This window comes from Manis javanica, chromosome 5 (genome assembly GCF_040802235.1).
Source record: "Manis javanica isolate MJ-LG chromosome 5, MJ_LKY, whole genome shotgun sequence".
Taxonomy (NCBI): Eukaryota; Metazoa; Chordata; class Mammalia; order Pholidota; family Manidae; genus Manis; species Manis javanica.
The window spans coordinates 66,426,364-66,453,902 of record NC_133160.1 but is presented as its reverse complement, the minus strand read 5'-3'; the positions used below and the strand labels follow the sequence as shown (position 1 = coordinate 66,453,902).

At 36.3% G+C, this 27,539-nt stretch overlaps 1 long non-coding RNA gene across 1 annotated transcript in view; it reads right to left on the bottom strand.

Annotated features, from left to right (window-relative positions):
- LOC140849783 (uncharacterized) overlaps positions 1–26,316 on the bottom strand; it is a 60,641-nt gene extending 34,325 nt beyond the window's left edge. The window contains exons 1-2 of the long non-coding RNA XR_012131973.1: positions 26,261–26,316; positions 22,918–22,995 (exon numbers count right to left, since the gene is read on the bottom strand). This is a non-coding gene — a long non-coding RNA (uncharacterized lncRNA). The remainder of the gene's footprint in view (positions 1–22,917; positions 22,996–26,260) is intronic.
- Positions 26,317–27,539: the final 1,223 nt, after the last annotated feature.

Below are 27,539 nucleotides of genomic sequence, written 5' to 3'. Positions count from 1 at the left end.
TCCCAATGCACATAGTCTAACAGGAACTATAGATATTTGAATACAAATATGAGAGTGCTCTACTAAATGAATAAAAGTGTCTAGTAGTGACAGGAGCTTGTCACAGAGTCCAGAAGAATCAGTGAAGACTTAACAAAGAAAATAATAAAATAATTATCTATGTGACAAAAGGACAGAATTTCAAACTGGGAAAATTAGGAAGGAATGCCCAGAGGTAAAAATGATTGGTGCATTATAGTAACTTAAATGAGGATGTAACTCCTTGAGTAATAGGTTTTAAGGGAAGAAGAGAGATTCAAGGAGATGTCAGCCAGGTCCAGGTCATCTGGACCCGGGTAAGACATGTTTAGGAGTTTTGACTTATTCTAAGGGAACTGGAATAACATTACAATGTTTTACATAGGGCACTTTACATGCGCTGGTTTGTTTATCTGTAAGAATACTCTAGTTAGTGTTGAGTATTCACTGAAGAAAAATACAGCTTGAGGTGAGGATATCAGTTTGAAGCCTGTTTTGATATTCAAAGTATACCAAATATTAGCATGGATGGATGACATGACAGCAACCTGGTTTATAGAGGAGAGAGCAAAGACAGAAACAAACAGAGCAAAGACATTTGAAACAAATTTAGGATGCATAATTTTAAGGCATTTGCATTAATTGTGTATGGACAGACTGTAAAAGAAAGAAAATCCATTAATGTCTCTGAAGATTCTGGGTGGGACTCCGGATGTGTTTGTGACACACATGACTGGATCATGAAAGAAAGAACCAGGACATGGAGAGAAGAAAAATTATGATCAAGATTATGCATATTGAATTTGACCTTCCTATATGTCATAAAATAAAAAGCATCTTATAAGCAAATAATATCTGGAATTCAAGAGTGAACTTCAGGTAAACGATATTGTAGACTGAGCATATAGCTAATAACAGGGGACTTAGACATCTTTGATCTCACCAAGATAAATGACATGTAATAGAAAGGTAAACAGTTCTTGAATAGAATCATGGAGGAATCCAACCTTAGAGATGGAAATTTCAAATTTAAGTTTTTTCTGTGGTCAGTCAGATGGTGTAAATTAACAAAGCAGTCCTGATGTAATAGTTGTGATAATGATGATGATGACGGAATAAACTGATGGTAGGTGGCCACTGACATTGTGCTTCAGAATGAAGGTTGAAAGAAAGTATTGGGAGACTGGTGAGCTTCCAGAACAAATGCCTCCAAGGGAGTACTCTTGGTCTGCTTTCTAAACAGTTTTTGTTACAAAATTTTATCAAGGATAGCTCAAACTCTGGATATTAGTATGCTTTTTAATTAATGACAACTAATTATTTAAAGAAAATACTGTATCAAACAAAACACAGTGGTGGATTAGATTGTACGTAGGACCATCCACCCACTGTACAGAATAGAATGAGGAAAAAGAGAGCCAACAGAGGAGATGGGGAATATATGAACAGGAGTGTATGAACGTAGTGATCCTAAAGAGTTAATAGGCTTCCTCATCCACCACCAAGTGGTGATAAGCTGTGGGATAACAGATCCTTGTGCTTGGAAAGGGCTTCAAATATTAAACAGCCTGTTTTGATATTATTCACAACATTGCCTTAAAATCTTCCATCTCCTACTGTTCATCTTCATCATGTAGGATTTATTATGCTCCCATGTGCATAAATTGTAGTACTAGTTGCTCTAATAGTAAATGGAATAGATAATATTTTTCAGAAGTATCTATCATTTGTGGTTTAACATTTTTTGTATGTCCAAATATTATTTCAGGAATGTATTCATCCTAACTCTTTTAAGTTATTTTTTTCTACTTTTCTCTCCTTAAATAGAACAGCAATATATCCTTATTGGATAGTTTTCTTGATAAAATTTTGCAAATGCTCCAACTAGAACAAAATGTAGTTGCCAGGATCTGAGTAGCTGGAATGACAGAAACACATTTTTTTCTTTTGAGGGGTTTCTTGGATAGAAGTCAAACATTATATTGACTTGGCTCTAACAAGGTTTGACTTATGCACTCTATAAGGTATTATATTTTCTTGGCAAACATAAAGTGCTAACTCCTCTCTCTTGGGGTAGAGGCATATCCTACCCAAACAGAAGGATGAACACGGTAATATAACAGGTATTTTTCCAATCATGACTACTGTGATCTAAGGCCAATAGACAGCTAGAACTTTTCGAACATTTCATTTTAACACAATTATACTTAAATTATCTTAAAATATATCCCATGAAATATATGTTTGCTTTAACATACACTGCTGTGTTCTGAGCAATTTCTTCCAGCTATATTTTTCTTTATCCTAAAGTTTTCATAAATAAATTTGGGAAACATAATGTCCTATGTATTTTCAGAAAAATGTAAAAGCTGAATTCAATTTATGAAGGATAATAATTTTTCAGGAATTGTATCAATGTATTAGACAATCAATTTTCATATGTCTTATCATAACAACTCCAAAATTTACTAATATCACCCTAATCTGTAACTTTCCTTATAAAATTTTATAAGATATGGTGAAAAGACAAACCTGTGAATGCTTAATATTTTTAATTCCTTTCATATATTATTCGAGTCCCTGAAAGAAATTTGAGTATTTGAAACAAGTCTATTTTGAACTATGTGTACAAGTACATAATTTTGTGCATATTTTTATTATGTACATATGTATGTCAACTAAATATCAACACAGCTAGATAATCAGTTGTGTTCACCTATCAGCTAAGTAGCTTATTTCTTCATACTTATGCATATAAAATTCATATTAGTACTCCAACAAAATTAATATATACTATGCTTTATTAATTCTTTGGACTCCTATAAGTGAAAAAAGTTGATGTTGAAACCCAAAGTGTCAATATTTAAAGAATCAGTCAAAAGTTCAGTGAAGAAATAGTGGAAAAGACTACACAGTAATTATTTTTATTCTTCTCCCTTCCTAATGGTCTATTATGTGGTCACCACAAAGTATATTCATTGTTAGCATCTCTCTGTATCCAAGTGATTCTTCCTTCACACCATTTATTTCTCATTATCTTTTTGTTTATCTCACATTATATTTTCTTTTTACCCCTTTCCTGAGGTACAGTTGACATACAAAAAGCTGTACATATTTAATGTATGTAACTTAATGAGTTAGAAGATAAGTAAACACCAGTGAAACCACCATAGTCTATGCCATAAACATCCATTCCCTTTGAGAGTTTTCTCCTGCCCTATTTATTTCTATTCTTATTTGTTTGTGTATAAGAACACTTAACATAAGATTTACCTCCTTAGCAAATCAGTAAGTTATTAGTCAAAGGGTATGATATTTCTGCTATACAAGATGAGTAAGTCCTAGAGATGTACTGAAGCATAGTACCTATACTGCATTATGTACTCATTGTATTTTCTAATCTTTAATTCATCCTCAACTTGGGCAAATAAAGCATGTATCAGGTAGAATGTAGAAAGGAAATAGAAGAAGCAAAGGAGAGTTAACTTTCTTTGAGTGTTTATTATGTGTATTAACTATATAAGTAGCTTACTAGCAGACTTTTCAGTATTCACCCCAAGACTGAATACCTCAGTGTATCACACATTCTTCATCATTCCCCATTGTTAATCTATCAGTAGGCCCTAGATACCTTTTGTATGTTTATAAATATCTCAGTTATCAAACCATTCCTATGCATCCTATCAAGTCTAGCTCACTATCATTTTTCAGTAACACACTTCTAATTATTCTCCCTATGTAGACTTTTATCTTATCTCAGCCTATTTGGTGTATTTTGTTGGAACAATATTAAAGTTGCACACTTGTCATGTTATTTCAACAGCTTAAAATCCTTCAGTGACTAATACGTAAAATGTATATATTTCCAAATGTGTCAAATTCCCAAATGATTTGCTCCTGCCTGCCCTTTCACATTTACTTAGTGTCATTCTCTAACATGGTATCTAGAATTATTCAGTCCCTCAAGTATTCCAAACTGCATTTGCCTGTAGGCCATTTTCACATGCCCCTCCATCTGCACGCAGTGCTATTTGCCTCACACTTCCAGAATACCACTTTAACCATCACATGCAAATTGTCCTTTGGGTTTTTCCTATGACAAGCATTTTACCTAAATCCCATTAGGCTCTCCAGTCCATATTTTTAAATAACTCAATATCCCTTTTTGACAATTAATTAAATTTATATTTAATTGTTTTTTATATGTTTATGGTTTCAGTGTGCATACGTCCTTTTTCTTATAACTTTATAGATACCTAATATAAATTAATAAATAAGTTGCATTGGATTGCAATAGCCTTACTGAATTACTACCATGAACATTCTATTCATCATTAGTTCATTCTTATAATGTGTTATTGATATTAAATAATCCTATTTCACAGATAACTAAAATGACCTACCATTGTTTGGCGGCTTAAACATATTTTTCTTGATATAAGTCCTTATGTAGAAAGTTTAGAATATATTTCTTGGCTATCCACGTGCTCCCCACTTGCACAGTCTATGAAACACATAGCGCAGAATATTGTCAATGGCATGCTGACAGTTCAGTGTCAGTGGAGTGCCATGGCTAGTGCACCACAGTGAAGGTCATTATTACAGGCTCAGTTCACAGAGGCATTCAACTGGTGTCTGTTGACTGTGGCTAAATATGAGTCAGAAATGATTAGAGTCAAGAGGGTAAGGCCCCTGTCAGATACAGTCAAGAGGACTTTGGTTTTCTGATTAAAGAAAGTCACTCTAACAGCATGAATATTAAGGAGGGAATGAAAACCTTTATCCTAAGAGCTGCAACGCCATCCAGTGGTTTTTATCTTTCCCCACAAAGTGGTTGTTAAAAGGCTTCTAGGGTAATATCACAAAAGATTTAGAGTTCTAATGGACATGAAGTAAAGAAAAACCTTCTAAAATTTAGCAGTAGAATTGGCTCCCTTAAGAAACGATGAGGTTTTTAAAAAATCAGTTTAGAGACTAACATTCCCATAGTCAGGGTGTTACGGAATGATTTATTGAAACAGAGTCTATTTCCCTGTATGCTTCATCTTTTTTTCCCCTTATTCTCTCCTCCTAAATGTCTCCAGAAAATAAAAGAAATTATTGCCGCCACTCATGCAGGTAAGAGTCCTTCAAATATTTTTAGGCAATTCTTTGGTGCCCCATCATGCTCAGTTAAATTATGGAAATACACACATTTCCATTCCCAAGAATATCTTGATTTCTTGGACAAAAGGCACAAGAATTTGGTAATACCAAGTGTCTGGCAGATAAGTTTTCATCATATTCATCACTGGAGTTCCAAAACTGCTCCTCACTCTTCCCTCAGTCAGGCTCAGCGTATTAGAATGACATGCGGGTTTCCCAAGACACATACAATTCCAGGCCAATACATCCTGTGTGATGAATAGTCAGCTGCTGACCTGAGTCACCTTCATTTTATAAATATCTTCTCTGTGGTGTGGCTAAGAATCATGTGTTCGTTCAACTGCTTTTGCTTTCTCAGTGTCTGGCACACTCCATGGAAAGTCGGAATATTTCACAATGGAAGTCCGGTAAAGTTACTCTCCACCCAAACCAAACAGTGGCAGCTCTACCAGAAGTTCATGGTTTTTTCTGGAAGGGAGTTTATGATTTGGAGGATAACTCTTCTCAGTCTGCTGCAGTGTTGTGGCAATTCAACCACAACCACTAAAATACAACATAAATAAAATAAATATTATAAAAAACTCCTTTTGTTCAGTGCCTAATTTTACCAAGTTAATTATTTTTGTTAATTCACCTGTTCCCTAGAAGTCTTCTAGTTCTCTTTAAATAGAGTATACAACTTCCTTTCAAAGGCCCAGCCATAGTCTCCAGAGGCTGCTGTAAGACACCTCGAATATTATTCAAATGATTAGCCTATTTTAGCATTCATGGATTACCAGTTTATTCTTTTCACTGATACCAAAGTAAAGTTGGAGGTTACAAAAATACTCTTTTGAAAATCATAAAACATTGCATTCCCCTTCAGTATTCTTGGGTTAACTAAAGATTTGAAGCATGCTCTCAACAAGATATTAGTTTCCTACTTTCATGCAGGTAATAAAAAATTAAATCACACATTTTTTGTGGCCATGACATCGTGTATATTTCCTTCATTTAAAATGAGAGATAAATTGAATTTCAATTAAACCAAGTTTGTGAAATCAACACTTCTGTATAAGTTCCTACAGAAAGATGGGAATGAGACATAAAAAGACCATGCTGATTTATGTTTGGGGAAAGTATTACCATTGTTGTTTTGTGAATGATTGAATATCTTCCTCTGGGAGTGATTGAATACATATGTTGGCCTTTGGAAATTGTGAACAAACAGTTTCCAAAATTCTGAATGAATACAATTTGTGATATGAAAACAATCCATCATACAAAGTCAAAATTGTTCAGCTCTATCTAAGTTATTGAGAATATTAAGGAGTCTCATGATCTTCATATGCTTATACATTTTTTAAATAATAATCTTTCTCAACCTTATAGAATATTGATATTTCTTCTTTCAAATTGTGTTGAATGATTTAAAATATGTAGAGCACTTAGAAAAGTGGCTTGCATATAATAAACACTTTGTAAATGTTTGCTATGAAAAATAATAAATAATTATGACTATAAATTAAATATAAAGTCATCCTAATGTGATACTAAATTCCATTCCATTGTGAAGCATTTGTCACAAGGAATAAAATAGGTTTTGAATTCATGTATGTTTCACTAAGTTTTATGTCAATATACTGTATTTAATTATTTATATATGTATTTAATTATTGTTATAATATTTGGGGATAGAAATTTGGGCAGAAAGAAGGATCTGCCTAATAAGACAATTTTCTCTGAATACAAATTGATGTGATAAAAAATATATTCATTTTGAATGCAAAAATTGTACTTTCACATTACCCTATAAAAAGAGTTAGCCTCAGTGTAGTAGTTCTATATACTTTAAAAGAAAAGAAAAGAAAAAGGTATTCCCAGAGTTGATTGGAAATGATGGGTTTTTGCACAGTTCATTATGCAAGCCCAGATTAACTGGAAGGCAGTAAAGTGTGACCAAAAATTCCTGGCTGGATTCCAAGAAGAGATGTTTGCAGTATTTTCTGCTATTCAATGGTTTTCTTCTATTCCAGATCTCCTAAGCTTAGCCTACTGAGTTAGAGAGATGTAGAGGAGCTCTATGATGTTCTCTGTGACATATATTATAATCAAAATTAATACATTGCATAAATAATATAGGTGATGGACAATTTCCAATTCTTTACTGTATTTGAAAGTATTGTGCAACCTATAAATTACATTAATTCCTGTGGATTTTTAAAAATATGTTCCTAAGGATTTTAAAGAAACATCAAAGAAAAATTAATTTAAAATTATACCAATTTTAAGAGAATTAGTACTTTATTATTCCATATTTTTTATTTGGAAAGGAATTATGACTAAAGTTAGTTTACACAATGTGTGAGATATTAACACTCTAAGGAATAAAAATTGATCTAAGTGACTGTTTAGTTTTAATATTCTTTCAAGGATACCTGATGAAGTAAAAAAAATATTAGTCAATACAATGAGGCTTATAGAAATGGAAGGAGATTTAGGTATTTGTAGTTAATGTATGATCCAAAAAAATCTTGAACCATATTCTGCTGCTTAGAGAATCCTAATAGTTAATAAAAAAAGTTACTTAAAAAGCAACAGCAAAAAACACACTATACAATTTAAAAATGGACTAAGAATTTGAATAGACATTGCTGAAAATTTGATACACAAATGTCCAACAAGCATATGAAAAGATGCTTACCATCACTAATCATAAAGCCATAATGAGATATCATCTCACACTCACAAGGCTAGCTACTTGAAAAGCAACATCAAAAAATAAACAAACAAAAAAAACATAAAATAACAAGTATTAGTGAGGATGTGAAGAAACTGGAAATCTTATATGCTGTTGGTCCTAATCTGAAATGGTAGAACCTCTATGGAGGACAGTACGAAGGTTCCTCAAAAATTTTTTAAATATAATTGCTATATGATACAGCAATTCCTTTTTTAGGTATATATCCTAAAGCATTGAAAGTAGGGTATTTGCATACTCATGCTTACAGCAGCACTATTCATAAAAGCCAAGAAATAGAAACAACCAAAATGTCCATAGATGGATAAATGGATAAACAAAATACGGTATATAAATGCAAAGGGATATTATACAGCCTTCAAAAGGAAGAAAATCCTGTCACATCTATAATATGGATAAATCTCAAGGATATTATGCTAAGTTAAGTCGGCCTGCCACAAAAGAATAAATATTTTATAATGTCAGTTACATGACAAATCTAGAGCAGTGAAATTCATAGAAACAGAGAGTATAATGGTGATTACCAAATGTTTGGGAGAAAAGGAACTGGGTAGTTGCTGTTTAATAGGCATAGGGCTTCATTTTGCAAGATTTGGAGATTCTACAACAAAATATTCATATATACTTTTTATCATTTGCCCTTCTCCCCTTTCCCTTAAAAACTCCTCCCTGGCTTCCAAATTGCTTAAATATTAAAGGAAAATCAGTTCCATATAATTGCCATAGATATCCTTTTAAGTACTTAAAACTGTACAATTCCAGTAAATTTAACCTATTTTTATGGTATTTATATTGAGAAAGTTTTAATTTTGTAGGAGTTAAAAGTGAATGTGGCCATCTATTGTCTTTATCTATCTAGCACTGTTTTCTGTTCATATTGTTATTCCTTTCATCTCATTAAAAAACAATGTGTAAAAATGGGTGAGCAAACTGAGACTTTCAGTTGAGATTTTGGGAGCAATTCCTGAGCTTTGTGTCAAGATTAGTCTTACTGTTATTCCTGACATATTTCATATAAAGGTTCATTTTTGTGTGTCATTATTAAAATTAAAGTTACTAATATAGATATATGTGCAAAATGATACAGCCTGATGTAGGATCATGGCTTAACACTGAAATGAACCAAAAGCTAAATATTATATCAGTCCAGAGTGACATGATTTAGGGAGTTAGGGAGACCTCTAGTTGTAACACTGCTGAAGATGGCCAATGACACAGTTGACAGGTAGATAAAGACTTACAGAGGTTATGTGTATGGGTAAGTGGGTACGTGTGGGTAAAGGTACAAAAACCTTTCCTTCAGTTCTATTACTGTCTATTGACTATATGATGAGATTTTGCTGGTGCCCACAGTGTCCTCAAAGTCACTAGCAAAACTGAAGGATTGTGGACTGATACCCACATTCAGTCCACTCTCCCACCTAGAGAGTTAAATTGTTCTCTGTTTTGGATATTGAAATTTAAAATCCACTATATTTTTAAAGGAAAACAATTAAGGTATATTTTAACCTGTCTTATTTATGTCCCAAAAGGAACTATACAGCTATTCCCACAAGACCTATTAGTTTACTGTCTCCTGCATCTTTAAATAAATTTGTCAAAATCATACAGTTAATAATGGTTAACAGTGAAAGGTGTACAGTAAATCACTCTAAAACCTAGTCAATCACTGTGTTAATCTGCCTACTGCTTTTAATCATCTACATCTCTTACTCCAAAGGGTTACTTGCTTTTGAGAATACTTAATAAATATCCTTTAGAAGTCATGGATAAACTTTATTTTTAGTCCTTATCTCCAGTAGCCCAAACATTGTGTTTTGGCCCAATTATTGTGTAGGATAACAAAAACTTATGCATTTGTTGTTTTATTCAAGTTCTATGTGTTGGTTATGGAGAAATCCCAGGATCCTACATTGGGTGAGAAGGTTCTCTTGGGTTTACAATTGAGACCAAGCAAAGCAGATGTACAAAAAGACCATTCCTTGGACACAGTAAAATTTCCTAATTCAGTAAGTTTCAAAGAGTACTACAAGCTAATAAATCAGTAAATGTTATTGAATCAATTAAAGGCCAGACATGGTCTTAGTCTAACACAGACAAAGATCTTTATTTCTTTTGAAATGTTTTACAGCTTTCTTGAGATATAATTGACATAGCATTGCACAAGTTTAATGCGCACACATAATTTGATACAAGTACCTATTCTCAAATAATTACCAAAGTAAGGTTAGTTAATAACTCCATCACCTCACATGATTAGCATATTGTGTACATGTGTGATGAGAACATTTATGATTTATTCTTAGCAATTTTCAAGTATATAATGCAGTATTGTTAACTATAGTCACCACACTGTATCCACAGAATTTATTCATCTTATAACTGGAAGTTTGTATATTCAAAGAACATCTTCCCATTTCCTCTACCTCTCAGCCCATGGCAACCATACTCTACTCTGTTTCTATGAGTGTAGCTTTTTTAGATTCAACCTATAGGTGACATCATACAATATTTGGCTTTCTCTGTCTGACTTATTTCACTTAGCATAATGCCCTCAAGAGTCATCCATATTGATGCAAATGGCAGTACTTCCTTCTTTCTCATGGCTGAATAGTATTCCATGTATATATAATATTTACTTTAATCTTTCATTCATTGATAGATACTTGAGTTTCTTTATACTGGCTATTATGAATAATGCTGCAATGAACATGGGAGTGTATGGGGAAGCTGGAGTTCCTATGGCCAGGATCCTCACTGAATTGAAACCACCTGATGATGTGACTGGCCTGTTGCTGGGCTGCTGCTTCCACATCTTTAGGCAATAAGCTATTATTGCACTATATAGAAAGCTTGGACCAGTGCTCTGGGTGGAGGCAGAGATGCTAGTGCTCAACCTACCGCTATGAGAACAGCCGGGTAATAAACCCTTTCACCCAAATAACATTTGTGTCATTTTCTTTGGTCACATTGAATCCATACCATACTTTCCTGGGGCTGAAACCCATTGGCAAGACAATTGACAAAGTCGGCAGAGTTCATTGTTGACCAAGGAAAAAGACAGGCTGCCCTTATGGGAGGGGTGCTTCAGCGGGCTGCCCCTGTGAATGGGGAGACAGTGGATCATCCCCCAATGGGTATGTGGTCTGAGGTGGCTTGCCTCCTAGAGGGCTGGGCCCCACCCTAGGCCTAGAGGCAAGTGGAGGTGATACCTGAGGCAGTAGGGGTGGCCCTTGCTATAGTAAGTAGGTCTTTTGATAGACAGAGTGCCCGTGAGGCAGCAGGGAATGTGGGTTGGCTGCTTCCACAGTATAAAAAAAGTCTACAGAAGAGAAGGACATGCTCCTAAAAAAGACCCAAGAAATTGTGGTAAGAGAATGTGAGCTGCAAACTTCTGTGGATTCTTTGAAGAAGGAAATGGCATTGATGCAAGAGGAGGCAGCAGGAGAGCGCTGGCAATAAGGTGACATTGAAGAGGTAAAACATTCCTTTCAAAATGAGATGACAGTGCTGCCAGGTGCTCTGAAGGAAGAAAAGACCATCAAGGAAAAAGATGAGCTCCTGAGGGAAGCACAGGTGGAGGTGTGAAGCACTGAGGTGAATGTAAGAGAGCTGCTAAAGATTGAGCTAGCATTGCTGCAAGCCATGGTAGAAAAGGTAAAGGTTGTAGCAGAGGAGGCACTCGGGGGAGGAGAGAGAAAGGTGCCATCAGCCCCGGAAATGGAGGACCTGGGAAGGGATGAAGGGATGGTGTGGGAGGCACTGACCCCTCCTCTATTTATTGAAAGTATGCCCAGTAGTTGTAAAGAAAATAAATACCAGCAGCTGAAAGTTCCTTGAGGAGAAGAGCAGCCCCCTCCCCAGGTCGTGGAGCACTCTATGCTCCACCCCTATACTCAGGCTGAGCTGGTGGATTTGGTCTTCTGGTTTAGGCAGAAGTCCTCGGAATCAATATCAGCTTGGCTCCTGCACCTGTGGGACGTAGGGGTGGATGGAATTTTTCTGTGGGGATCAGAGATGGGAAACCTGGCTTCCCTGACATTGCACCCCACCTTGAGGCAGTGATTACAAAATGCATATCAGATTCAAGGGAGTCACTCCCTCCTCAATTGGCTTATGGCTGCACTTCATGCTGTGTGGCCCAATCAGGGTGATCTACTATCCTCTCCTATTAGATGGCAGATGTATGCTGAGCTCCAACAGGTGTTATGAGAGCTAGACATAAGAAATGTTATCTATAGTTCAGAGAATTATGGCTCAGATGAAGAGATTTTCACTACTGAGATGAGAAATATTGTACTTCAAATGACTTCTACATCCATCTTTGGGTCTTTAGTGGCCATTCTTTCCACTTAGGGCAGGCCATAAGTGAGGTGACATGTACAGTAGCAGACTTAGGAGAGGCTGAAGCAACAAGAACATGGAAATAAATAAGGTCTGCTACTCACAAGAATTTAAAGGACCCCATGAAGATTCTGAGGTCCCAGATGTAGATTGTTTAACATGGGCAGGAACAGATGGAAGGAAATTAGATGGGAAGTCAAATAGGATCTTAAGAAAGCTATGGAAACAACTGAAACCATAGCAGCAGTTCCAGCCATTAAAACCAAAGAAGCAGAGGTCAGAGACAGAGCCACAAGTCTGACCTGTTTGTTTGCAAGACTTCCTTCTGGAGAGTGAGGCAACCTCACTTGAGCCCCTACAGGAAGGTGATGAGGGAACATGGTTTGACTGAGGGGAAGTTTGAGGGATCTGCACTGAGGTTCCAGGGAGGGACCAGAGGCCACATGTTGAAATAGCTATCCATTGGTCACCAGTGAACATACTATGTGTCCTGGCTCTGGTGGACACAGGTGCTGAATGTTCACTGATTTATGGTAACCCTGAGTGGTTCCCCAGAACCCCCCACTATCATAGATGGATAAGGAGGTAAAGCTATCAGAGTGAAACAATCCCAAATCCTTTTCAGAATAGGGCATCCACCCACAAAACAGTATACTGTGTATATATCGCCTATCGCTATGTATGAGTATGTTTGGGGAATTGATATCGTACAGGGTCTATGGTTGCAGATCACTGCAGATGAGTTCCGAATGAGAATACATGTGGTAAAGGCAGTTCTGAGGGGACATGCAGTTCCCATGGTACCATAGCTTTTCCTGTGCCTTGGCGGGTGACTAATACTAAACAATACAAACGGCCTGGAAGACATAAAGATATTGGAGAAAATCTCCAGGAGTTGGAAAAGGTGGGTATTATAAGGCCCACCCATAGTCCTTTCAATTCCACAGTGTGGACAGTAAAAAAGCCAGATGGCTGCTGCATATGACTGTGGATCACACAGAATTGAATAAAGTCATACCCCCTATTCATGCTGCTGTCCCCTCTACTGCAGGCCTGATGGATACCCTCAGCCATGAACTAGGAACATACCATTCTGTGGTACATCTTGCTAATGCCTTCTTTTCCAATGACATTGAGCAGGAAAGTCAGGAATAGTTTGCCTTCATGTGGGAAGGACGGCAATGGACTTTCACCATCCTCCCACAGGGATACCTCCACAGCCCCACCGTCTGTCATGGACTTGTAGCCCAGGACTTCGCTACATGGGAGAAACTGCCAACGGTGTGGCTGTACCATCATATTTATGATGTCATGCTCACGTCTGATTCTCTTTCAGATCTAGAAGGTGCAGCACCCAGACTGCTGCAACATCTACAGGAGAAAGGATGGGCTGTGAACAGTACCAAGGTTCAGGGACCTGGTTTGTCTGTCAAATTCTTGGGGGTTGTCTGGTCTGGTAGGACCAAAGTTATACCAGAAGCAGTTATAAAGTCCAGGCCTTTCCTACCTGTACAACTGTAGCATTGCTACAAGAGTTTTTGGGTCTTCTAGGATACTAGAGAGTGTTTATCCCACACTTGGCACAAATTCTGAAGCTTTTATATGGGTTGGTACAAAAGGGTGTCAGATGTGACTGGGATGAGACATGTGAATCTGCTTTACTACAGCAAAATGAGCATTAAGGCTGTGCAGGCCTTGAGTGTGATAGATCCATCAAGGCTCTGTGAGCTGGATGTTCATGTGACTGAAGACGGTTATGGCTGGGGTCTCTGGTGGTGGCTTGAACAAACTCACCAATCTATTGGATTCTGGTCACAACTCTGGAAAGGGGCAGAGGTATGATACATTATGATAGAAATACAACTGGATGCTGTGTATCATGCCTTGCTGGCTACAGAATCCCTCACTGAAATGGCCCCAATAAACGTAATAACCACCTATCCCATCTTGGGGTGGGTATGAGACTGGACCGAAAAGCCAAGGAGTGGTGTGGCACAAATGCTCACACTGGCCAAGTGGGGTGCTTACCTATAGCAACATAGTGCCCTGTCTCCTAGCCCTTTGAGTGAGGAACTCCAACACTCATTGGAGCTGGTGACATATACTAGTGAAAAGCAAGAAGAACTTGCTTTTGAACCATTAGTAGCAGAGAGTCCCTATAGAGAGGTAAGAGCCCCTATAACCCATGATGCACAGTATACAGACAGCTCCAGTTGTGGGAAGCCCCAAAATGGAAGGCCATACCTTTCCATCCTAAGACTGAGACAATATGGATGGAAGATGGTAAGGAGAAGAGCAGCCAATTGGCAGACTTGCGGGTCGTGCGGCTTGTGATCAGCCAGGAGCCCTCACTTATATTTGTCTGCACTGACAGCTGGGCTGTCTATCAGGGCTTGACCCTGTGACTACTAACCTGGTACCATGCCAACTGGCTGGTTGGTCACCAATCCCTTTGGGGGCAAGAATTGTGGCAAGACTTATGAGCCTGTGGTCAGACTAAAATAATCACAGTATACTATGTGATAGATCATTTGCCACTGGCATCCCCAGGAAATGATGAAGCAGATAAATTGGCCCAGATGCATTGGTTATAAGGAAAGCCTGCCTCTGATATAACCCAATGGCTACATCAGCGTTTGTTGCATGCAGGGCAAAAGACAATGTGGGCTGTAGCCTGTCGGTGGGGCTTGCGTTTGACCTTTTAAGAAGTTTGTTGAGCCCGGCAGGAGTGTGCTGTATGCTCCAAAAGGGACTTACACCGAGTTCCACAACAACATGAGACAATAGCTAAGAGGCCTATGCCCCTCGTCAGGTGGCAGATAGACTCTATTGGGCCTCCACCTGTATCAGAAGGATATCAGTATGCCATGACTTGTGTGAACATAGAACTGGACCTCTGGTTGCTTTTCCTACCCTTTGTGCAGATGATCAAAGGAGACCTGGAGTATCTCTTTGCTGCCTACGGCTTACTACAGGTAACTGAGAGTGATCAGGGCACCCATTTTACTAGACATACAGTACAATAATGGGTGTGATAGCTGGGAATCAAATGGAAGTTTCATGTGCCACACAATCCTACCGCAGCAGGCATGATAGAGATGAAAATGGCTTGTTAAAATCCAGACTAAAGTTAGATAACAATAATTTGCAGGGATGATCAGTCTGCTTGTAGACCATGCTACGGTGTTTGAATGAGAGACCCTGAAAGGGAGCCCTGAGCCCAGTAGACATGTTAACACATATGGCTGCCTCTCCTATACAACTGCAAGTACAAACCAAGGAAGAATCACTGAAGCCGAGGTTCAGCCACCAGAATAACATCTTGCTGCCAGCCCCAAATGCATTGAACCCCGGAGACTCCACTGAGTGAACATGGCCTTGGGCCTTTTGACATATGGACCAACGATGGCTGGCTCTCCTCCACCTTGGGGACAAGGCCTGGAAGCTGGTCTCCTGTGTATTCCTGGAATAACAGCAGAGTGGCTGCCAAAGGTCACAATAGTATATCCTGAATAGCAAGAAGGTAGGAGCATCTTACTGGGGAGCTTTGTTTTATCATTATGGCCAGTGCATGCACCTCCAGTAGCACTATATATAGACCCTTCAGTAACCCTCATGGGGAAAGGAGGAAAAGTATGGTATACTAGACCTGGAAGGGACCCCCTTCCTGCTACAGTCCTATCACAGGACCATTCTCTTGCATGCATCCTACATGATGGATAAGATTTGCCTATATTGGTGGCATTAAATCATGTGTCTTATCGCCCCTAAGGTCTTTGTGGATTGGGAAATTCCTGTGGCTTGAGGATTAGTATAATTGTTGTTACCTGTATCAAAATCTTGTTGTATCTTAATTTTTGTTATTATCTCTAAGTTGTTGTTATCCTTTGTTGCTGTTCGGGAATATGGTAACAGTGCTCTAACTTTCTCACACAGGGACCATTGAGGAAAATTGAAAGCATGTAGATTGTAAGGGGAGAATCCTGGAGGGGTGTAGTGTGGGGAAATTGGGGTTCCTATGGTCAGAATCCTCACTGAACTTAAACCACCTGATGATGTAACTGGCCTGTTGCCAGGCTTCTGCTTCCACACCATTAGGCAATAAGCTCCTATTGTGCTACATAAAGAGCTTGGCCCAGTGCTCTGGGCAGAGGCAGAGACACTAGAGCTCGACCTACCACTGGAGAACAAGCTGGGTAATAAACCCTTTCACGCCAAAGACCATTTTGCTGTGAATTACTTTGGTCACAATGAATCCATAGCAATCTTGCCCAGGGCTGAAACCCATTGGCAAGACAGTGCAAATATCTCCTTGAGGTTCTTATTTGCTTTCCTTGATATACATACCCAGAAGTAGAACTGATGGATCATATGGTAGTTCTATTTTTAATGTTTTGAGAACAAAATCTCTAAATCAAATAGGTGTCCATGAGTACTCCTATGTTTATTGCTGCATTTTGTACAAAAACCAAGCTATCGAAGCAACCAAAATATCCATCAATAGATGAATGGTTAAAGATGATGTAGAATAGAGGGAACAGAGCCAAGATGGTGGCGTGAGTAGGACAATGGGAATCACCTCCCAAAAACATATATATTTTTGAAAATACAACAAATACAACTATCCCTAAAAGAGAGACCAGAAGACATAGGACAACAGCCAGACTACATCCACACCTGCAAGAACCCAGCGCCTGGTGAAAGGGGTAAGATACAAGCCGCAGCCTGGCGGGACCCGAGGCCCTCACCCCAGCTCCCGGCAGGAGGAGAGGAGTCGGAGTAAGGAGGGAGAGGGAGCCCAGGACTGCTAAACACCCAGCCCTAGCCATCCGCACCAGAGTGCACACAGTGCATGTGTGCAGTGCTGGAAACTAGGGAAGCAGGACAGTAAGACCTGTGAGCGGGTGCCACAGCTGGCACTCCTGGGACAAAGAAAAGCTAGGGGTTTTTGAAAGTCTTAAAGAGACAGGGACCCCACAGCTGGACAGAAGCATCCCGGGGCACAGTCTAGCTGCCGGAAATTCCAGAGAACTGCAGGCACACTAACCCCCTGGGCAACAGCTCTGAGACCCCTCATGGAGGTAAACAGCCAAACAGCCCCCAGTCTATTAACCCTCCAGGGCCCCACCATAGCAGAGCAGCAGCCTGAGGCTGGCCACGCCCAAAGCAAGGGAGCTTCCTCCATACTGGCCGGGCAAGATACAGAGACCCAGTCTACACGCAATTACCCAACACAAGCCACTAGGGGTCGCATCTGTCCCAGTAAAGAAAGGTCAGGAGCAATTGGAAAAAGTAGGCTCTCCCAACTGACAGATGTGTCAATAGCATACCACTGCACCTGTCACATGAAAAGGCAAAAAATTTGATCCAGACAAGACTAACCCAGACACCTTCGATATCTTCTACATCTTCCCCTGAGAAGGAACCTGGGGAAATAGATTTAACCAGTCTTCCTGAAAAAGAATTCAAAACAAAAGTCATAACCATGCTGATGGACTTGCAGAGAAATATGCAAGAACTAAGGAAGGAGAATACAGAAATAAAACAAGCTCTGGGAGGACTTCAAAGCAGAATGGACGAGATGCAAGAGACCATTAATGGACTAGAAAACAGAGAACGGGAACGCAGAGAAGCTGATGCCGAGAGAGATAAAAGGATCTCCAGGAATGAAAGAATTTTAAGAGAACTGTGTGACCAATTGAAATGGAACAATATCCGCATTATAGGGGTACCAGAAAAGAAGAGAGAGAAAAAGGCATAGAAAGTGTCTTTGAAGAAATAATTGCTGAAAACTTCCCCAAACTAGGGGAGGAAATGGCCTCTCAGACCACAGAGGTACACAGAACTCCCATGACAAGGGATCCAAGGAGGGCAACACCAAGACACATAATAATTAAAATGGCAAAGACCAAAGACAAGGACAAAGTATTAAAGGCAGCCAGAGAGAAAAAAAAAAAAGGTCACCTACAAAGGAAAACCCATCAGGTTATCATCAGACTTCTCAACAGAAACCTTACAGGCCAGAAGAGAATGGCATGATACACTTAATGCAATGAAACAGAAGGGCCTCAAACCAAGAATACTGTATCCAGCACGATTAACATTTAAATATGAAGGAGGGATTAAACAATTCCCAGTTAAGCAAAAGTTGAGGGAATTTGCCTCCCACACCAGTAAGGATTTCCACCATCCAAAAGACAAACAACAAATATTGGCGAGGTTGTGGAGAAAGGGGAACCCTCCTACACAACAACCTGGAAGGTCAGGATAAATTTAAAAGTTCTCAGACTCCTCAGATATCTGTGTTCAAGTGTGTTTGCCAGGTGAGATGCATACTCTCGCTCTAGATATTCAGTGCACAGTTTGCCCCCATTATTTTCTAATCTATGGCCTTTCCTTACTCCTGGAAGGATCTCACATTCACAGTGTGAATGTCCCAACTTGGACTTTTAGGCTTTATCCAAAAAAGCTTTTCTAAAGAGCCTCCCCTTGGCCATTCCTTGGGTCTAGAAGTGTGCACACCAGTGTGTTCTGCCCTAAGGAGGATCTGGGTTCTGAATGCCCAGAACATTTGACCCAGCAGGGGGCCAGGGGACTCCACTTGGTCATGACTCTTTCTCTGCTTTCCTGAGACCGTGGTCCCTGTTGCCTGGTGTAAAGATAGCAATGTGTACTCTACACATTAAATATGATGACATATTTTAATGCTGGCATAGTCCATAAATCCTAGCTAACATACATAAGTGATTGGACACATGGATTCTCAAAATCATCATCTTCCTAGCAACTAATTCCTCCTCAGGAACACCAACTCATGTTTTGGAGAACTTTCTATCCTCTATTTTAATTCTTACTCTATAGTGGGAGCTGTTCTTTTAGCCACAGATTGATGCACACTTAATCCATCTTGTCATGGGATTATTTGTGGTGAACCTAGGTAAAAAGAATAGGTCTCTTTATAGTAGAGAAGTTTTTAAGTATGAGACAGAAGGGCACTATCTCGGAAGCCGTACTTTCATACATCTGGACAAAAATCTAAAATATGATGCTAGTATGCAGAAGAAAGAAAGGAAGGGAGACAGTAAGTCTCGAACAATGTCCCTGATACTGTTAGGACTCAGCCACTCCTCAATACAGTACTTTTTTCCAAGGCATAGGGACCATATAAGCCCCTTTGAGTTCTGAAGACACCAAATTATATGGACATTATAAAAAGAAAATATGAGAACTGTGAAGTATTCATCAGTTTATCAAAGTGTTCCTCTTTGCTTTATCTGAGAGTGTCATTTATTTTGCACTAGTTTGAGAGCAGCTTGTCTCTTAATACTGTGACAGACTTTTGATCTCTAACCTGTGAGTGCTACAGGCCATATGGTGCTCCTAGGTAGTCATATGGAAAACCAGCTGGACCTCCTAAAGATTTATGATCAATTATCTATGCTCAGAGGCCATGAGTCTATTGAACAATGGCTCTTTCTGAGTTGCTATGTGAGGAAATCACCAGTTTTGTAGTGTTCCTTTGTCAATAGAAGAGCTTATTAGCTCAAATTACAAAAGTTATACTTCAAGTGGGCTCCTTAGTTGATAATAAAATTAATAAGTATATTGAAAGAAATTTTAGTCTTCTGTAATAAACATATCCATAGACACAAACATACACACTTAATACAGACTCATACCCACATACACAAATACTATCAAACTTTCTGGTATGATTTAAGTAAACACTGTATTATATTAAGAAATATAGTTAATACCAACTCTGCTTCCTTAGGACTTATGCATGAAGATCATGATTTTAAATTGTTTTACTCCTATAATTTCACGACCATTTTATTCTAAGTGGGACTAACTTGGAAAATAATTCATGAATCCAACATTCATTTGTGAGTTTTGTTATCCAATTGTCTATTGCCCTCTCTAACTTGGTGGCTAACTGCATTTGGGAAATTATTGTATTTTCTTCAGGTTCTCTTTAACATAAAGATGACTCAGTTTATTGGTAATTTTTTTACATGTTTACCATATCTATTTGCATGTGCACATATTTTATATCCACCTTATTTTAGGAGTATTTTGAGAAATAATCTCTACATACAACTTTTAAAACTTTGAATAAAAGTATTTATTATTAGTGCTTAATTTCCAATATTGATATTCTAGTAGCATAGTCCCTTTATAAGAAGAATGTAATATAGCTACTTTCAACTCTGCTGCCCAGAAGGGAAGTACATAGAATGATGGAAAGACTAAAAATAAGACTTAGACTGAATTAGAAATGAGACCGATGGTTTTCTAACCTTATTTGTTTAGAACGAAAATCTGGGATCAAAAAATTATTTATATGTTATATTACATCAAATGTCACATTTGAATTATTTACCGGCAGAGGTTTATATATTAGAATAAACTCTATGCTATAAACTCTATTCAAGTGTCTAATATTTTTATCATTATGAACTTATGACATGTAGACATTAAGTTTATTGGCATAATACACTGTATAAACCACAGCTGATTCTTTTTATATTGTATATATAGCTTTGCTGTTTTATATTTTATTCTTTTAAGTTACATTTTTACTGGAGTATAGTTGATTTACAATATTGGTTTCAAGTATATAACAGTGATTTAAACTTACCCACATTATTATATCCTCACCCCAACTAATATAGTTATTATCTGTCAATATAGAAAGATTTTACAGAATCACTATGTTCTCCATACCACACTTCCATCCCCATGACCAACTCATATTATGATTGAGATTTCTGTCTCTCTTTATGCCCCTCCCTAACCCACCCCACTGTCCCACCGCAACCTGTCTCAATGGTAACCACCAGGGACTTCTCTGTCTACGAGTCTACTGCTGTTTTGTTCATTTTGTTTGGTTTTGTTTTTACATTCCACATATAAGTGAAGTCATATTTTTCTCCTATTTGCTTTTTTATTTTTCCAATGAATTTCTACAAAGATCCTTATTTATGATTGATTATAAAATCTCAAATTAATTACAGTATGATGGGATTTATTTTTAAAATTTTGAACTATCAGTAATTATTCATGACTTGCCCACTTCAACAAAAGAGGAATCAGACAAGCACTCCCACAATTTTAATTTGGTTTATTTATGTGTCCCTACCACTACAGAGAAAATGAAAATCTATTTTGTAAGTAATTTAAAAATCTATTTACATTCAAAACAAAAATAAACTTTGAATTTTAATAATTTCTTTTTCTAAATAATGGAAGATTTTGGTGATGCACTGGCAATGAAAACATTCTAAGTATATAAAATTATATTCTATCTGCATTTATATTCAAACATAACCTTCTTCTAGAATGTTATTAATATCCAAAAACTATTCAAATATAGACAAAATAAACACTATGTCACTAAATTTGTTTATCAAATTATTAAATTCAACAGAACATTATTTGTTTTTGTAAGTGGCAAAGAGAATATTTAAAAATATGTGTACAGATATTAATTGCTATTAATAATATTAACAAATTAACAATTTTATAAAAGTAATAAAAAATCAATAATTCAAAAAGGGGGTTTTCTAAAGTCAATTATGTAAAATTCTTGAAGAGTTTTCCATTCTTGAAGAACTCTTCCATTCTTAGAGAGTTTTCATTTTTACATAAGGAAAGCATTTTTTTTCTAAAATTTACATTGGACATAGATTTAACTCAGAAAAACATTGACACAATTATTTCAGAGGTTCCCTCACTGCTGTATAACTTATTTGTTCTCTTATGATTTGTGGATTGTTGTATCAGGGAAGATCGTTAATCAGGAAGAGAAGAATAATGTTAAAGGTATTTCCAAAAACTAAGTGATAGAACTATGAATCTGTAAGGACATCTATGCCCTTTACCAAGTCCCTGAGCTTCCCTAAATACATCTGTGTTACCAGCAGAGCTCCTAAGCTGTGAAATGTGGAAGCGTTATGGTGGAATTCTTCTCTCAGAAAACATGATCAGTGTGACAAAATTAACTTAGACAGTAAATAGTAAAGTTGGATGTAGACAAAATTTGTCATAATATCCCAATATGTATACAATAATACCAAATGAAAATGAAATCATGAATGATTGATTATGATCTGAAAAATATTTTGAAATTTTCACCTTATGAAATTAATCATTAACTAATTATGCCTTGTTTAAATAGAAAATGTAATTTGTGTTCATTTTTAGATTTTCCGAGTACCAAAGCCACTTTGTGTATACCTGTAAGCCTTAACTTATAAAAGCTCTAGTATTAATTCTAATCACTATTCAGTCCTTTGCCTTTATTGCTACTGCTAAATCAACAAAACAAGTTAAAAAATTGGGACATATTGATGTCATATAAACAAGCCTAAAATTAAACAGTTAGTGATGTACATTTTTAAAACTCCAAAATATAATTAGGAAAGATGAAAGCGATATCTGAAGCTGGTATCTATTTGCACTCCTTCAGTAGCACCAGACATAATGAGCTCCCAGTAGTCATTAAAAAATATGAGAGGCGATTTAATTGTTCTGGGGGCTCCCAATCTGATGCTTATCCCAGAACTGCAGCTCAGACAAAGCATATTTATCATGTACCATAACAAGTGAACATATAAAATCTACAGAGCAAAATGATATAAATCACCAGGTAGTAAATAGTCACTGACCTCTGTACTTTAGAATTTCCACTTCTTCAATGAAACAATATGGACTGTATAAGAATGGTAGAAGAAAAATATAAGGATCTAGAATAAAGATGACAAATTGGTGGATTAAGGTAATAAAGATTCACAGATTTACAGGATTTTAAAAATTCTCATTTCTTTAATGAAGCAAATGAATACTTTATATGATTGAAAAATAAATAAGGATGATCTATCAAAATGTTATGTACCAGGGATTTTAGCTTAAGAATATGTTTCCTTTGCACTGAGTTGAGTAGGTAGGCAATGTCAATTCCAAATTTTAATTAGTTGTCTATATTTAAATATTTAGTTTTCCTATAAAAATCAATTCTCTAATTTTGTTAAAATTAAGAATCTGGTAGCATGGTAGCATTAACACACAATGAAAATCCATTAAATATGTATAGTACATGCATTTTAGACAGGGTGTCCATTTTACCTTTTATCATGATTTGAATTTAATTGTGTGAAAGCCTTCCCTGAATATCCACCCATAAATATTTACACCCTAATCCTGTTTCTCTGAACTATACCCATGGCAATTATCACCATTGAAAATTTCTTTTTGTTTAGTTGTTAATGATTAGACAAATCTTTGTGGAACATAAATACCCAAGTGTAGGGTTGTTGGCTAGTATTTTAGTACGCTCCCTAGGACTTAGAATAGAGTTTGGTGTACAGACAAGTCTAAATAATATTTTTCAATGAACACCGTGTGGCTGTCAGTTATTATTTGCATGATGTTTCTACTGTTTAGCTCAGATTTAATAAAAACTATCCAATCCTTTTTGTAGTTAAAACTCCACCACAAATAATAGGAAAGACAAAATTAACAAAGAGAAACATATATTTATCTTCTTTTGGGAAATTTTTTTAGGACTATTTCTGCTTAAATTGAACGATTATACCATTGCTTTTAATCCTATTACCCTTTTATTTGCTGATTTTTAAAAGTGTTCATCATATATTACTCGTTATAAATGTATTGTCTATTCAATAGGTTTTCATATTCTTTAAGTAGTATTATTTAAAAATCATTATAGCTTTATCATATACTTGCTCACACTCATTATTTTTATCTAGAACTTTTTATCATAGTACCACCTCTTTACCTGCTCATTTTTCCAAGTGAACTAAAAAATGACTGCCAGAATTCAGAATTGACACATATGTATTGTTTATTGGAAATACTTTGTTCTGTTCATATTATTATAACCATTATTTTGGATTTCTATATTAATTTAGTCAAATAGATCACACATTGGTTTAACAAATGTTATTAATTTTGTTTCATGTATTTTCTGGGAAATATTTTTAATAGATTTATTAATTCCTTTGTGTTGTCTATCTCCTCATCCATGTAACTATTAAATAATAGTATCTCTTGCTTTTCAACCAAAGTAAAATGTTAACCGTTGCTCTAAAGTGGTATCTACCCTCATCTCATGAAAGTATGTTTTCTTCTTAATCTTTTTTTGTGACTACTGTAAGGAACTGGTTAAATATAAATTTTCAGGAAAAGATATCCTATACTTACTTATATGAAACATTTAAAAATAACAGACTTGGGACAAAGAAGTATATATATATATATATATATATGGCATATTTTTGATAGGATAATTTAAAAGCAAGGTACTGTATTATTATATTAAGACCTCCAATTTCAACATATTAAATTTTTTATATTTTTCTAAAGCCAAGGTACATGAGTATAACTGAAAGCAATCCATACCTAAATCTTTTGATATATTGAAAAATAGTTGCAAATGATCTCAATAGTGTTTCATATGCTTATTTTTTATTTTTGTATTGACTCTCTAATTACGAAAAATGGACTAAATAAAAATGGAAAATAATCCAATTTCAATTTTCCAGTTCTGGCTAAATGAAGTTTCTCTCAGGATCTCACTAAGACAACTAAAAAATATCCTGGTTGTAACAAAGTCATAAAAATATAATACAAACTCTGGATTAAAACTACATAAGAAGACTCTGAAAGGTGGAAAGAAGAAAGTGAATGCCTAGAGAGTTCAAGACTTGAGGAACAACACAGCAGTGAGTTTTCTAGGTTTCTTTACAGCCTCCCATATAGCTTGGATAAGGTGCTACAGAAGCCTTCAACTTGGAACTGCTAACAGGACAGATAAAAGCTCTAAGCAAACCCTGGTTCCCTTGGTGAAAGTTAGGAGAAGTGGTGGTTTGGCAATACTTCATCCCAGCCAACTACCAATGGAAAACACCCTCCATGATTTCATTGATGAGGGTACAGGGAGAATTAATCTTCCATCCTCTCCTAGAGGAAGCAGCTGGTGCTCTAATTATCCCACCAGGATAGTTATCAGGGTCTTATGGTTGAGGTAAGCCCCTTTCCACACTGTGCATCAGAAAGCATTGCAATGGAGTATGAGGTGGGGCTAGTCATCACTATCTTCATCACCCCACCCCCACCTCAAGAGTCAGTGGGACCTAAGCAGGAGTGCAGCCTCAAATACACCCTGCATTAATGAGACTGAATAAGAATTTGTGAATTGAGATTAGGCAATACTTCAGTTTCTCCTTACCCTGTTGACAACAGGACCCAGTCAGGGACCTAAATTTTGACACATGTCCATCTGCAATGAGATTAAATGAAGTAGTAGGAAATAGGGTAAATTTACCTGATTGTCTACACTCAATTCCAGTTTCAGTTGGTCCAAGTAGAGATTTATAAACAAACATAAAATCTTAAAAAATGTATATCAAATACTCCCAGGAAAATAAGATAAACAGAGGGAAAAGAAACTAAGAAAACAAACAGGAAACAAATCATGAAATGAAAGATTAAAGTCATAAAATATCAATAATTCCCTTAAATGTAAGTGGTCTAAATATATGAGTTCAAAGACAGGGATTAGAAAGATGGATTACAACAAATAGGTGTAACTACATGTTGTTTACAAGAAATTCACTGCAAATTAAATGACAAAGGCAAGATTTAAATAAAATATGGGGAAGAAATATCATGAAAACATTATTTTATAAAAACAGGAGTGGCTATATTATATCAGATAAAATAGACTTCAGAACAAAGATAATTCTTAGAAATAAAAGATAAATACTATTTAAAGATACAGGATCAATCTATCAAAAATAAATAGTCAATCTAAACATTTATGCCCAAAACAGCACAGATTTTAAATATATGAAGCAAAATCTGATAAAGCAGAAAGGAGATATAAACAAATGTATGATTATAGTTAGTGATTTTAACACCCACCCACAACTGATAAAACTGCCAGACAGAAAAGCAGCAAATATATAGAAAATTGAATGGCATACTCACCTGATATGAACTAATTGCTACAGATAATTATCCAATAGAAGATTACACAATATTTTTCTACCGATGGAATACTGAACATGATTGTCCATATCTAGGGATGAAGAACAAACCAATAAATTTAAAATAAGAGAAATAATATAGAGTCTATCATCTAACATACTGAAATAATACTAAAATCAGTAATCGAAAGACAATATGCAAATCTCTGTATACAAGAAAGTTAAGCAATGTATTTCTAAAAAATATGGGACAAAGAGGAAATTTAAAAGAAAATTTTAAATATGTAGGGCCATAGTAAAAATGAAAATATAAAATATCAAAGTATGTGGGACATATTTAAAATAGTGCTAAGAAGGAAACAGTGCTAATTGCTTATGTTAAAACAGAGGAAGGCTCTCAATTGAAAGTCTAAGTTTCTACCTTGAGAACCAAAAGGAAAAAAAATCAGAAAATATACCCAAAGCAAGCAAATGGAAAGAAATAATGAAGATGAGAACAGAAACCAATGAACTTGGAAACAAAAGCCACTGCAACAAAGAACTGATCCTTTGAAAAAACTAATAAAACTTTTAAACTTCTAGTAAGAGTAATATTAATATAAGAAAGAGAAGACTAACAGAAGTCAAGCAAGATGGAAAATACAATCTGAATAGTCCTATAAAGAAATTACATACATTAACCAGGTCCCCCAAATAAATCTCCATGCCTTTATAGTTCTTCTGCTGAATGTTAGCAAATCTTCAAATAATTTTATTTGAATATTCAAACGCCAATTTTACACAGTGTATCCCAGAAAATAAAGGGGGAAAGATCTTCCAATTAATTATGAAGCTAGTCTTACCCTAATACCAAACAAAAGACCACCTTAAATACAAAAGTCCTCACAATAATATCTGCAGATTGAATCTAGTACTATTTCAAAAGGATTATAAGTCTCATAACCCAATGAGACTTTTTCCAAATATGTAAGGCTGGTTCAACATTCAAATATACTCCACTGTATTAAGAGGTTACAAAAGAAAAATAATATGATCATATTAATTAACACATAAGTATTTTAAACTAAATCCAATATCCATTGATAAAATCTTCAAACTAGAAATATCATCAAAACTTGATAAAGAGAATCTAAAAACTAAAATCCTACAGCTAACATCTTATTTAATGGTGAATGAAAGAATGCTTTCTCCCTATGATCAGAAATAAGGCAAGAATGTCTGCTCTCACACTGCTATTGAACAAAGAACTGGAATTTCTTGCTGTTGAAATATGGCAAGGT